This window comes from Dipodomys spectabilis, unplaced genomic scaffold (assembly GCF_019054845.1).
Source record: "Dipodomys spectabilis isolate Male_0828 unplaced genomic scaffold, ASM1905484v1 ptg000051l, whole genome shotgun sequence".
In the NCBI taxonomy this organism is placed as follows: domain Eukaryota; kingdom Metazoa; phylum Chordata; class Mammalia; order Rodentia; family Heteromyidae; genus Dipodomys; species Dipodomys spectabilis.
In genome coordinates, this window is record NW_024870728.1 from 22,154,437 (window position 1) to 22,169,650 (window position 15,214).

The 15,214-nt window shown below is 42.0% G+C and overlaps 1 protein-coding gene across 1 annotated transcript in view; it reads left to right on the forward strand.

The window, feature by feature from the left end:
• Positions 1–259: 259 nt before the first annotated feature.
• The window catches only part of Cmklr2 (chemerin chemokine-like receptor 2), a 44,890-nt gene continuing 29,935 nt past the window's right edge, over positions 260–15,214 (forward strand). The window contains exon 1 of the mRNA XM_042679266.1: positions 260–355. The gene's annotated coding sequence lies outside the window, so the exon portion shown is untranslated. The remainder of the gene's footprint in view (positions 356–15,214) is intronic.

Here is a 15,214-nt window from a genome sequence, read left to right on the forward strand (position 1 = left end):
TTGCCTAAAGCAGAGTGGCAAAAAGCAATGATTTCTAAAGGACAGTCCTGTGACACAACACTTGGAGTGAAGGAAGTAATCTGTACAGTATGTTCACCGGGTACTTAGTTCCTGGAGTACATGTGGTTTCCCCCCACTACCACCATAAAAGGGTGGTGGAGGCAGGGAAGAACCACATTTAAGACCTAGCATCATTCTTCCCTACAGTGTCATTTCCAGAGCCAGATAAAAACAGCATCAGGAAGCTAGAACGAGTGTGCAACTTAGCTGTTGGAAAAACATTCTCCATTTCATGCTGGAGCCGGCGGTTACACCCAGAAATCACAATACTTCTCTCTTCACAGAACATTAACTGGTAAGTAGTTTGCATATTTGTTTTCCTCAAAATGACATAAATTCAACTGACCTGGTGAGGATTCTTGAACATGATTTATTTAACAAAATAGCATTTGGACTTGCTGCCAGGTAGCAAAAAAAAAAAAAGAAAGAAAAAAGACGGGGAGGGAGAGACTACTTCTCATAGTTTCCAAAATGCCTATCTTCTGGCCCAGTCTAAGGTATTTAGGGACGATTGTCCGGGATTGGCTACAGCTGCTAATGGATCAAGAAAAAGGACAGAAAAAGAGCACGTTGCAGGGCTGGGGAGGGGCGGGATGAAGAATGTTCAGTAATTTTCTCAGTCTTTACCTAGTTTATAACAACTCATAAATTTGGGTTGTGAGTCGCTGTGATCCAGAAGGCTAAAAATTAGCTATGGAAGGTTCACTGTAGAGGAACTAGGAAAAAGAAAACTCAGTTAAACTATTGTTTTTTTTTTTTAAAGATCACCAGGCAGGGAAAAACAAAACAAAACAGAAAAGTGGTTCCCAGCCTCTTTACTCTCGGGTTTCCTAGTTCGGGCCGCGCTCCGGAACTTCACGGCCGATCACGGCCGACCACTCCCAGAACAGAACAGTCAGGGTTGTAAGGATCACTCCTACAACAGGCGCTCTTGTCTGGGAGCTCTTTGGGGATCTGTATCCCCCCACCCTTGACCCGCTGCCCCCGTCCCGTCTGAGAACTCTGGGGGCACCGTCCGCCCCTCGGTTCCTGCGTGGGGGTCAGTCACTTTGCGGCAAAGTGCGCGATGCGCGTGCCGCAGTGCCGGGCCATGGGCCACGCTCCGTGGCGGGGAACAAACCTGTCCGTGGCACCCCCGCCTTCCCCCACGAGACCCGGGGTGTGGTGGTCTGTGCGGCCAACCACGTGGCCGGGGGTGGCGGGGATCGCCCACGTGACACCCCGAGGCACGGAGATTACCCTGAGGTCCTCCCCGGGCTGGTGTGCGCTCCGAGATGAGTCAGCTCTCCTAGGCCGTACATCAGAGGCCGAGAAAGCCTGACCCCCCCAAAATCAGACCGGAAACAACACAAGCGGCGCGTGGGGCGCGCACACACGCACGTACACACACACACACGCACGTACACACGCACACATGCACGCACACACCCCTCTGGTCACCACGCCAGCCCCCAGTGCGGGCCTGCACCATGGGGTAGTTACTAAACACCCGGGGACCTCCTTCTTCCCGTGCCCACAGCAAGAATGGCCCACCCCACATCCCGGTCACTCTTTGGAGCAGGTAGAGTACTACACGGATGCGAACACGACCAGCAGGAAGGCAGAGGCCCGCTGCGTTGTACTCACCTCCCCTGGACGCGGGTGCCGAGTGCACGGGGATTCCCAGCCCAGGGCCAAGCGGAAGTGAGGTGGGAGGCGGGCAGTGGGAGGGGGTGAGGGCTGGGTGCGATCGCTCCGGTGGCGATGCACCTTCGGAGCCTTCCTTTATTTTCGGTTCCTTGTAGTAAAATGTACATTGAAGTTGGCCTTTCGAGGCTTTTACGCGTGTCCTGTTCGGGGTGTGGACCTCACGTGCTCGTGGCAGGACCGCCCCCCCCCACACACAATTTGTTCATCCTGCAAATTGGAACTTTTTTTGGTCGTGGGGCTTGAACTCTGGGCCTGGGCACTGTCCCTGCGCTCTACCGCCAGCACTCTACCGCTTGAGCCACAGCGCCACTTCGGGTTTTCTAGTGGTTTATTGGAGATCAGAGTCTCATGGACTTTCCTGCCTGGGCTGGCTTTGAACTGCGATCCTCAGATCTCAGCCTCCTGAGTAGCTAGGATTACAGGCGTGAGCCACGGGTGTTGGGCTACCGCTGTCCATATTCCTTTTGTGTGTATGTGTGTGCGGACGCGCGCGTGCACGTATGCATGCATGCATGTGCGCGCGCGCGTGTGTGTGCTACACACATGCGCATTAGTTCTAGGTCGTCAATTCGGGGGCCAGAGCGCTCTTAGCTTGGCTTTGTCCCACTCAAGGCTGGCGCTCTACTACCTGTGCCATGCCTCCGCTTCCTGCGTTTTCTTTTTTTTCTTTGTGTTGGTTGAGCTTTGCCACTCAAGGTTAACGCTTTACTTCTTGGAGCCACAGCGCCACTTCCGGTTAATGGGAGCTAGAAGTGTCCCAGACTTTCCCTCCCCGGGCTGACTTCAAACCTCCACCCTCAGATCTCAGCCTCCCGAATAGCTGGGATTACAGGCGTGAGCCACCAGCGCCTCACCACACTTCCAGTTTTTTTTCTTATTAGTTAATTGCAGATGAGAGTCTACAGAGCTTTTCTGCCCAGGCTGGTTTCAAAACACAACCCTCAGTCTTGGCTTCCTGAAGTTGCTAGGATTACAGGCGTGGGCCATGGAGGCCTGCCTGGCATGCCATGTTTTGCCCTTGTTTTTGTGCACAGCTGAGATTTTCCAGGATGTGCTGAGAAGATCTTTAGGATAGATACATTTCTATTTGTCTCTAATTCTTAGTATACTGCTCTGAAAATTTAAACCAGCGTGTAGTTGTGATTCTTTTCAGCCTAAAGGTTTCCTTAAAGGGGATATCAAGTGTCAGTGTCTCCAAGTGTCAGAAAGCTGTTAATTCACAATTTAATATCACAAGTGACACACGGAACTGTTGGGCCTGTTCAGTCTTTTAACACAAGCTTATTAGAAAAACTGGACTCTCACAAGAAAGATAGAACAGTGCCCAACAGAGCCCAGAGCAAGGAGAGATTTTTGTTTTCATTAGCACACATTAATTGTACAAAGGGCTTTAATTATATTTCCAGGGACAGTGTGCTTTGATCAGGAGAGATTTTCCTTAGCAAACAATTCTCCTAAAAACAATATCGGAGAACAATTAATTCAAGACATGTTAATTACAAGATGATGATTCCAAAGTGCCAGTTAGTAAGGTTTTTGTTTTGTAAATATAAATTCTTTCCAATTTGATTGTTAGGTCACCTGACTGATGCCTTTCCCTCCCTCCCCTACATTTTTGTTGTTGTTATTGCTGTCATTGTGTTCGATTTTTAGCCTTTTATCCATCTGCAGTAGTTCTTAGATTGTGTCTCTGGTTGGTAAGAGGAAATAAGGCAATAAGAATAGACCTGGTGCTCCAAGCCCTAACTGTAACATAATTAACAATCTCCCCTCCCATTACATTTTTTAACAGTGTTGTGGCTCAAGCCTAGGTTTTGCGGGTATTAGGATATCATTTTACCTCTAAGGCTCATCGCCATTCTCAGCCTTTTTTTTTTTTTCCTCTGAAGTAAAACCTGTCGTCTAGAGAAAGATTTGTATTTCTATGGGTCTGAAGTATTCTTTTTCCTCACTCTGCCAGGCTTCTGGTCGTATCAAGTTGCCCCTGCTGAATCAGCAGCCTCATTTTTCATTGTCTCTGGCTGGGTTCACTGCCCGCTGCCTGCCCCCTCACTTTCTTGCTAAGGTAGAAGGACAACACAGAAGCAAAGAAAGGCCCCAAAGAAACCCTAGGCTTCAGCTTTATTTCCCCTGTGGTGCTGCCATTGGCTTCTTGTCACTAGCTTACTCTTCTTATTTAAGATGGGAGGTCCTGCTATGACTCTAGCTGCATGGTGACAGGGCCATCTTCCTGGTTTCCTTGCTGGGAGAATTGCTTCGCCTTGGTGAGAGGTAATGGCTCTTCTTGGCCCAAAGTAGAAAACTCTCTGTGTGTCTTTAGCGTGAGTCTGGGCTGTCTGTGTGGTGTATTCTCCAGGATAGAGCAGGGGTGAGGGTCATTTTGCCCTCTTCCGAAGGGCTTTTTATTCTTTGCCTTTTTGTCAGTCATGAAGCCTAGGCACTATTCCTGAACTCTTCTGCTCAAGGCTAGCGCCCTACCATTTCAAACCATAGCCCCACTTCTAGTTTTCTGGTGGTTAATTAGAGAGAAAGAAACTAACAGAGTTTGCTGCCCCTGGCTTTGAACCTTGATCCTCAGATCTCAGCCCCCTGTGTAGCTAGGATTACAGGTGTGAGCCACCAGCGTCCTCCTGGAAGGACTTTTTGCTGATACTGGCAACAGCAATACTTTGGGGAAGAAAAGACAGGCAACAGGCATTGTGCAGCACATATAGAAGGAAAACAGGCCTTCAGTGAAAACCTGCAATTTTGCTGTGTGTGTGTGTGTGCTTAACAAGCCTTGTGTTTGTGCATATGTGTAGGAGCCCCACACCAGAGGGCTGAGGGAAGGACAAGGGTATTCTGTTGTATCCTTCATGGTCACAGCCACACACGCTGCTCTCCTGCATTGCATCTTCCCTAATTTGGTACTAAGAGAAAGAGCAGGACCCACCTTTTCTCTGGAAGGGCTGTAGTGGACATGATCATGGGTGTTACCAGGCCTTTCTCTGAGTACTTCTTTAGACTGACCTAATAGTTAAGTGTCTGACCTGTGGCCAGGTGTCCCTCACGGAGAAAATTTGTTTAGACAGATGTTCTAGGATTTATGAGAGGGTTACACCTCGATAAAACCATTGTAAGCTGAAAATATTTTCAATTGAAAACAGATTGAATGTGTGTAACCTTCTGAACATCGTTGCTTAGCAACACAGTGCACTTCAGAGTATGTGTTTTTTTTCCCCCACCCCTCCTCATGATTGCATGGCTGATTGAGAGCTGTGGCTGCGTGCCCTGCCCAGCATCTGAAGAGTGTATATGGCTGAATATTGCTAGCCAAAAAAAAAAAAATCAGAATTCAAATTATGAAGTACGATATCCACTGAATGCCTGTCACTTTCCAAGCAAACTCAAAGTAGAAAATCTTCAGTTAGGTTTGTCTATCTTGGCAGAATCCTACAGCTTTTGTCTGTCTTCTGTCCAGTTTGTTCTTATGAAGATAGCCACTCTGTAAGACTGCATTGATCAGGAGAAGAGTTCAAGTGTGTGGGTCAGGGGAGACAGAGTGTGAAACACGACAAGCCCTGTTATAATTAATTACAGAGCCAGCGAGAAGAAGGGAGCAAGCTTTGCAGAGCCTTAGGGGGAAGGGAGCAAGCTTTGCAGAGCTCAGGAAGAGGGAAGCTGCTGCGAGTGCCAGGAGTGGGGAAAAGAACATGACAGGCCCCCAGGTTATTGGGTTCAAGATGTCTCCAGGCAGGTTTCCCATGGGGGAGTTGTAATTTGCTCCTGGGCTTACAGCAAATGGGAACTAATTCTGCACAGACACTTTGTGTCTGAGAAGTGACTAGTGTGGCAGATCTGCACTGTCCATAAACGGTGTGGGCGTCAGTGGCGAGGCGAGCCGGCTGTCTCCTAGAGACAGCTGTGTAAGGTAGAAATCTGTATCCATCACCTTGAGTACCGGGGAAAATTGGAAAGTGTCAAGGGTGACTAAGCCTTGCTTTTGCTATGACTAAGTCCACCTTAATTGAAAATAGATGCCGGGGCGACATGAAATGTAACAATTTACCACAAATGTGTATGATAGGACATATAGACCATTTCCACTGCTACCTTGCACACCCTGAAAATGGTAAGCAGACCCCCAAGCTAGGCAAATCCCCCCCCAATAATTCATTAATTCACTATTTCCTGGTTTTACTGAAAAAAAAAAATCCCAACACACAAAACCCCTCCACCAACTAATGATTTTGCTTTTAAAAGGCAAGCATTGATATTTTTAAATGGGATAAAGTAGGACAGCTTCCATTTAAAAATAAATAAATAAAATAAAATAAAATTCCAGGGCTACGTGTATATTTGGCAAGCAGTTGATGAAATGATTCCTCTGTTTGTACCAGAAGGGAGATTGGGGACGGCGGGAAGGGGACAGGATGAACATCCACGGGGCTCTGAATGGTATCCATCAGATTTGATCTCTTTCACTCCTTGTTTCACATCCTTGCTCTTAGTTTCTCGTTTTCTCTTTGTGCTTCTGCTTTTTTTGTTTTGTTTTTATTAACTAGCCAGTTCAGTCTTTATTCCCTTAATCTTTGTCTCCCTTTTACATGCATTTTTGTTGTTGTTTGAAGATTTGTCTTTTTCTGCCGACAGCATTAGCTTCATGCTCAGGTTGGTAGCAATAGACTCAGTAGAGACACTCGCCAATCTCCCGGGTACTTCCCCACTGCCCTCACCAGCATCTAGTAGTGAACACCCGCATCTTGGGTGCCAGTGGACACCACTTTACATAAACAAATTAAGCTTCCACCAATGTTAATATCCACAGGAGGCCTAGAAACAAAAACAATTCCCTGTATTTAGGGACATGGTTCTTTTACAAAAACCCTTCTCAGCCTGGCACCAGTGGCTCACGCCTGTAATCTTAGCTACTCAACACTCAGGAGAGGCTGAAATCTGAGGATTGTGGTTCAAAGCCAGCCAGGGCAGGAAAAATCCATGAGACTCTTGTCTCCAATTAACCACCAAAAACCCAGAAGTGGAGCTGCGGCTCAAGTGGTAGAGCCATAGCCTTAAGCAAAAAAACAAAACAAAAAACTCAGGGACGGTGCCCAGGCCTTGAATTTAAGCCTTAGAACTGGCATGTGTATGTGCAGGCACACACAAGTCTTCTCAAATGTAATATATCCATTGGGCCAACACAGTACACAGATGAAATAGCACACTAATGAACCCTAAGTTAAAGCTAAATAATATCCCATTTGTATTCCCTGTAAGATAACTTTCAGGTTTCAACAAAAATATATTTACATAGCAGTTTATACTTTTCACTGTGCAAATCTCTATATCACTGTAGAGTATTATCCATTTTATGGATAATACAGACTTAATTTGAGTTCTCCAAACCTGTTATCTAGCCTGGCCCTGGTGGCTCATGTCTATAATCCTACTATTTATGAGGCTGAGGTCTGGAAGATTATACTTCAAACCAGCTTTGGCAGAAAAGTTTGATAAAATCCATTTCCAAACTGGGAGAGAGCAAGGGAAGGAATGACATTGTCCAAAAAGAAATGTAATCATTACCTGACTTATGCAACTGTAACCACTTTGTATGTCACCGTTATAATAACAATTTAAAGGAGGAAAAAAGGAAAAAGAAATCAATTTCCAAAACAACCAGCCAAAAGCAAAGGCTGGTTGGAGTCCCCTTTACCATACATGTAGTGGAGTGCCAGCCTAACAGTATGAGGCTCTGAGTTCAATCCTGAGTATCAAAAAAAAAAAAAAATTGTTATCTGTGTTACTTTCTACATATGTGTTTCAGAAGTAATCAAGGTAACAGATGACCTTGGCAGTGATCAAAGCTAGGCCAACCCAAATTGAGACCAGGAAATTTCCAAGCAGATTTTAAGTGGAGTTTGAAATTAAAGTCTATAGAGGAAGAAAAGATTTCAGAGTCACCAATGGATTATATGGATATTCTTATACCACTAAAAAAACAGGTAATTTCTAGATGTCAAAGTTCCAAGCAAGGTGAAACAAAGTAATTCATTTCAAAGTTTGGCACAGAGGATATTTAATAAAAAAGTCATAGTGTTCTCAGGAATCTAATGGAAACAGAGTAGACCTCACAGGGGATTCTTATGGCATCCACATTGACTCCCTGAGGTACTAATTTTCTGATTTTATAATGCAAAAAAAGTTATTAATTATCCATAGTCAACCAGTCACCTAACAAATAAAAATGAGTTATATATAGCTCTTTCATTGTAAATGGTTGTTCCATTACAAATGCTTTATACAATCAGCTACAATTAGACAAATATTCAGGCTGGTTACTGGTAGCTCACTTCTCTAATCCTAGCTAGGTAGAAAGATGAGATCTAAGGATTATGGTTAGAAGCCAGTCTTAATCAGCTAAATGCCAGACTGGCAACATGGCTCAAGTGGTAGAGTGCCAGCTATGAGTGGAGAGAGTGAAGGACTAAGTTGAAGTACTGGAAGAAGAGAAAAAAATCAGCTATAAATGTGATCACTATAAACACACATAATCGAACCACTACAAAAGTACTAGAAGATCTAGGCACCAGTGACTCATGTCTATAATCGCAGCTACTTAAGCAGCTGAGATATGAGGATCCTGGTTCAAAGCCAGTCTATGTGAGACTTCAAGTAACCGCAAAAAAAGCCAGAAGTAAAAATGTAGTTCAGGTTGGAGAGTACCAGCATTGACTGAAAAAGCTAGAGAACAGTACCCAAGCCCTCAGTTCAAGCCCCAGTTCCAGCACCAAACAAAAATCAAATTACCGGGGCTGGGAAGGTGGCTCAGGGGTAGAGCGCTTGCCTTGCATGCCTGAGGCCCTGAATTCGATTCCTCAGCACCACATAAGCAAAAAGAAAAAAGCTGGAAGTGGCACTGTGTCTCAAGTGGTAAAGCGCTAGCCTTGAGCTGAAGGGCTAAAGGACAGCGCCCAGGCCCAGAGTTCAAGGCCCACGACCGGACCCCCCCCCAAAAAAAAAATCAAATTACCTGAGGAAGACTAGAATATAGATTAAGACCTGGGATAAAGGCAGCTAATACTAAAAAGGCTAGGCCTGAGGCGGATTTTGAAAAGAATTATGCAACCTGGCAGCATGGAAAAGATAGAGTATCCAAGCAAGTCTAATACTATACATGCTGGTTGAATTTCTATGAGAACTAGTGTCCCCAATGGTATGAAATATATAAAATATAAGGCTACAAGTTGATCACTGAACCTAGAAGAATGTATATATAGACAGAACATGCTTATTATAAAATTTGTTTTACTAGTGTGCAATAATGAACTTCTGAGAGGAAAAAAAAATCTCATTTTGGAGCATTCTGATAATTATATAAGAATTCACATTGGTTTCTATTTATTACATGTACCATACTATAATATTATCAGACTATGTCTGACCTAACATAATGACAGCTTGTTTCCATGTGCTCCAAAATAAAGTATAGACTAAGCCAGGTATCGTGGCTCATGCTTATAATCCTAGAAATCATCAAATAAAACAAAAACAACAACAGTGTTCATTTTAATAAAAATTAGATATATCTAATCATGGGTTTGATTCTATAAACATTTAATGTGTATTCTTTATTTCTACATAGTATGGGTAGAAATAATAGTACTAAACAATGTGGTTCTGTTTTGTTGGTTTGCTTTAGAGATAGGGTGTCATTATGTAGCTTTGGCTGGCTTCAAACTCACAAACCTCCTTCCTTAGTCTTCCTAATACTGGGACTACAGTTGGGTCTTCCACATCCAGTTGCTAACACAGTTTTGGTACTGCCAGTGTACTTGGTAAGCACTGACTAGGTCCTCTGATGAACATTGCTCTTGATAATAGTTGGGGAAAAATCTCATCCTCTTTTTCAGGAGATGGGACCTATTATCAATCTAAAGTTTAAAGGAATAGCTATGGAGATGAAGGCAGATTTGATACTCAATATTTTAATCCTTTTAGAAGAAAAAGGAAGTGAACATAAAAACTGATGTAAAGGACTTGATTAGTAAGAATTTGATTTCCTCTCATTCCCCCTTGTTTTCTCTGATAGCTGAGAGATGTCCACAGGCATGAGTGCCTTTCTTCTCTTGTGAGTTTTCTTGTTTACTAGGCACTCAGAAGTTCCGTGGTATACCAGTGAGCTAAACTAGAGCATGGTAGAATTTCATCAGAAAAGCTTTCAGATACATAGCTAACAATATTCTGAGGAAGGGTATAGAACAAGGACCTTCATTTAGACTGGGACATAAGTTTCTGGAGGTCTGAGGAGAATTTATTTAGGAAAGTAACTCAATTTCAACACCATCAGCAAGATAAAATAAAAGTCCAATTAACTGTATGGTTAACTTATGGAAAATATAAGCTAATAGAAATTATTCTATCACCAAATTGTAGAGAGAGTGTGTGAGTGTATGTATGTATATATGTATTAAGGCTTGAACTTAAACCCTTGCACTCTAGCCCATCCCCCTCACGGGTGGTGCTCTGATAACTGAGCCACACTTCCAGTTCCCTTTTGTGTTTTTAATCTTAAACATGACCTTTTCATTTATCATTGTGTTCTATATTGTTTCTTATTTGTTAACTATAGTTAAAATTATTAAGCTCTTGAATGGTTTTCTCATATCTCCCTCCCTCTCTCTCTCTTTCCCGCTCTCTCTCTCTCTCACACACTCACACTCACACACACACACACACATGTTCAGTGAAACTTTGCTATCCACAAGACTATGGTTCCAAGGAGACTAACTGCAGTGAAGGAAAAATTGAGCAATGTTCAATATTGCACTGTGATCTCTGATCCAATTTTTTCCCATAACATGGCTAATTACCACTACAGACATGCCACCTTTCAGCAAATCAAAAGTTTTTGCTTTACCACTTAAATTAAGCATATTCACTTTAATCTTGTCTTTGGGATCCATTTGCTTTTTTGGGGGGGGGGGGAGGGTGAATTTTCTCAAAACCACAGATAGAAAAATGCTCAACTGATCACACAATGATTTAAACACAACTGATAACAACAGAGCTTGAATGAGAGTCTGCACCAACAGCACAATGCATGTGGAAATTTAAATTAAAAATTTTTGAAACCTCTTTTGGCAGAGTAAATGACTCAAGTACTAGAGCAGCATATGATCCTGAGTTTAAGCCCCAGTACTGCCCCCCCAAAAGAGGAGAGGAAAAAAAATCTTTGAGTATTTTTATTCAGAATTACTATTTTTTCATCATGATTTCATCATGCTTTTTTCAAACCATGCATAATGTACCCAGGAATAAGGCAAGTTTACTGGATATTTAATTAGTTACAATTTCTTATATTCACAAACCAAAGAAGTTGGAACAATTTAAAGGATGATAAAAGCACACTAGATAAATTCATTTTTTCCTTGTCTAAGAAAGATAACATACTTGCTCTCAAAAGCTACTATAAGCATTCCCCCCCCTAACACCTTTTGCTTGGAGGAAATTTATTGAACTTGGAAAATTTCAGCCCATGGGTATGACTGCTTTTTCCATAAGGATTATAATACAGTAGAGAAATATCAAGGTGGTGTTTTTAGATGTGCTCAGATATGTATTCTATCTCCCAAAAGACAGGAGGGAAAGAAAATAATTTATAGAATATATGGCCATTTGATGTTTTTACTGGAATATTTACAAGAATATCCACATTCATTTGTTTCAGACTAAAATAAATAAAAGCTTGATTTAAAAAAAAAAAAGAACAAACCTGTTTTCTAGCTATTATAAACGAAATTGCTAAAATTGATTGGGCACTCTTCAGTAATTTTCTACAGAATGACCATCTCTTGCTTTTACATTTTTTCTCAGGCAATCAGTATGTAATATATTCATCAAACCCGAGAGTGCCCAGACAGAATTTCTGTCTTGCTGAGGGAGATAATTGATTAGCTCTCAAGCTAGTTGGATTACAGCGGGTCAGTGACACCATAGCTAGAAGCTCGGCTGTGTTTTCCAGATATTCATCACCACAAATGAACTCATCTATGGGATGATTTGATGCGAAATAAACAAACTCCTTTACTAGAACATTATCACAGGATCAGAATGTCCCGATTGGGGGGAAATTTTTTAAAAAAGAAATGAGCTCAAAGTAGTCTTACGGTAATAGTTTTCTTATTGTTTGTGGTAGTTTCTGTTATTTCCCCTTTGGATTAAATATAGATCCAAAATTTTTTATCAAACTAACAACAAACAAGGCTGAAGATATATAGTAAAATGATAGACCATTTTCCCAGCATGCTTGAGGCTTTGGGTTCAATCCTTAATGCCACAAATAAACCAACAAAAACTTAACCCTAATAACAATATCCCCAAAGGAGCCATTAAAAATTCTCTAGAAGCCCCCAAATTTGCTGCTTCCTTTCCACAAAGTTGTATGTTAGTCACATGAATTATTTTGTAATTCATCCCTTTAATGAAAGGATTAATTGAACAAAGTCATAAGAAGCTATTACATTTATTGGGTTGTCATTTTGAGTCAGGCACTATGCTTCAAACTTAGGTATACTATCTCAATAATTCTTAGAACAAACAGAATGGTTTACTTATAAATTTTCTTCCCAGATCACAAACATATGAATTGACTGTAACAACAACAACAAAAAAAAGTAAGCTGGAGCCAGTGGCTCACTCATGCCTATAATCCTAGCTACTCAGGAAACTGAGGATCACAGTTGAAAGCCAGCCCAGGCAAGAAAGTTTGTGAGACTCTTATCTCCAATAAACTACTCAGAAAAAGCTCAAAGTGCTCTGTGGCTCAAGTGGTAGAGCACTAGTCTTGAGCACAAAGAGACTCCTGAGACAGCGTCCAGACCCTGAGTTCAAGCCCCAGGACTGGCAAAACAAACCACAAACAAAAAAATGTATAGCCAGGAGTGGTGATACATGCTAGAAATTCCAACACTTGAAAAACTGGGGCAGGAAATTTAGAGTTCAAAGCTACCTTGGAAGCCAGGCACTGGTAGCTCACACCTGTAATCCTAGCTACTCAGGAGGCTGAGATCTGAAGATTAAGGTTTAAAGCCAGTTGAGGCAAGAAAGTCCCTGACGCTCTAATCTCCAATTAACCACCAGAAAACCTGAAGTGGTGCTGTGGCTCAAAGTGGTAGAGCACTAGCCTTGAATTGAAAAGCTCAGAGACAGCGCCCAGGCCCTGAATTCAAGCCCTACAGCCAACAACAACGACAAAAAACAGCTACCTTGGATTTTATTTTATTTTTATTTATTTATTTATTTTTGTCAGTCATGGGACCTGAACTCTGGGCCTGAGCACTGTCCCTCAGCTCTTTAGCTCAAGGCTATCGCCCTACCACTTGAGCCACAGTGCCACTTCCAGCTTTTTCTGCTTATGTGGTGCTGAGGAATCGAACCCAGGGCCTCATGCATGCTAGACAAGCATTCTACCACTGAGCCACCTTCCCAGCCCCGCTACCTTGGATTTTATACTGACACCCAGTCTCAAATAAAAAACAAGGACTGAAGATGTAACTTAGTGGTAGAGTGTCTAGTAAGCTCAGACCTTGATTTTTATCCCCAATCTGCAATAAAAAAGTAATAAGGACATACCAGTAAAAAGGAAGTTATGATGCTTATCATCCCTTGCCATAAAGGAAATGCAAATCAAAAGAACCCTGAGATTCCATCTTACGGGTCAATATTGTGAATGCCAACAACAAATGTTGGCAGGGATGTGGGGGAAAAGGAACCCAGCTGCACTGTTGATAGGAATGTAAACTAGTACAACCACTTTGGACAACAGTCTGCAGGTTCCTCAAAAAACTAAATATATTTATTCCCTTCAACCCAGCCATACCACTCCTGGGCATCTACCCATGAGTCAGGACATGATGAAGACACCTGCACCTCCGTGCTTATTGCTGCACTATTCACAATAGCCAAGATATGGAAACAGCCCAGATGCCCCACAATAGATGAGTAGATGTGGTACCTATATAAAATGGAATTTTATACATTCATTAGAAAGAATAAAACAATGTCATTTTCAGGAAAATGGATGGAACTAGAACAAATCATGTTAAGTGAGGTAAGCCAAGCTCAGAGAGACAAATGACACATTCTCTCTGATACACAGAAATTACATCTAAAAGATACTGGGATATGATCAATTATACAGATTCTAGATAGACACAGTGAGACCAAAAGAGGATACTCTATGCCAGAAACAAAAAGACACAATGTCTATGCCCCTCTTCATATTTATATAAAATATGTATAATTAATAATTTATGTAATCTATAATAATTATATAATATATACTGCTTATATGTAGTATCTCAAAATGAACTCAAAGATATGGAAACAAGAAATTTTTCTTTGATGATTCTGTCCTGTTTTCTTTATGTATGGTTTATTCAAGTATATATCTTTGAGAGGGTGGAGGAGGAAGGTACAGAACTTGAGGGAAAAGGGGTGGAGAAAAATACAGCTATGATACTCACTTGATACACATGAAAGTGAACTATACAACTCATTGAGTAGAGGTAGGGACTGGGAGAGAGTGAGGGAATGGAAGATACTGTACAGAAGAAATAGTACTCATTATATGACTCATGTAATTGTAATTCCTCCATACATCACTTTTATAATAACAATAAATTACTAAAATAGAAAAGGAAGTTATGAACCAGACACAGACTTATGCTTGTAATCCTAGCTACTCAAGAGGTTGAGATCTGATGATCTCAGTTCAAAGTCAATGAGACCCTTACTTCTCCAACCAACTGCTAAAAAGTCAGAAGTGGAACTGTGGCTCAAGTGGTAGATCACTACTAGCCTTGAACATAAAAACTCAGGGACAACACCCAGGCCCTGAATTCAAGCTCCAGGACTTGCACAAAAGAATAAATAAATAAATAAACAAATAAATAAATGGAAATAGGAGAGAGGAAATAGAATGTTTCAGTAATAGGTTACTATTACTGTTCTATATTCATAATATTCTCAGTGCTTCACTTCTGGCAACATTGGGGGAGTTTCTCTTACTAATTATTGTACAAATTAATTCAGCTCTCAGCCTATCTACCCGGAAACAGCACCCCCCCCCCCCACAGGTTGAGAGTTCAGATCCCGGACTGCCCACCATCCAAACAGAAATGCCAGCTATACCTAGGTCTTTACCTATACAATAACCAAATATAAAACCAGAAGTTTTCATACCCATCCTTCTGTTTCATGGTTTATCAGAAATAGCTTGAAGTAAGCAGCAAAACAGATTACTTACAAGACTCCGGAACTGGCTGATGGTAAAGACGCAAGCAGTGCTGCTCTGGACTCACCACGATTTCAGAACCTCTTAAGTATTCACCAACCCGGAAGTTGTAGAGATGTAATGGATGCATGATTCAACCATTGGCCATTAGTAATTGAGTCCCTCTTCAACCCCTAATCCCGACCCCAACAA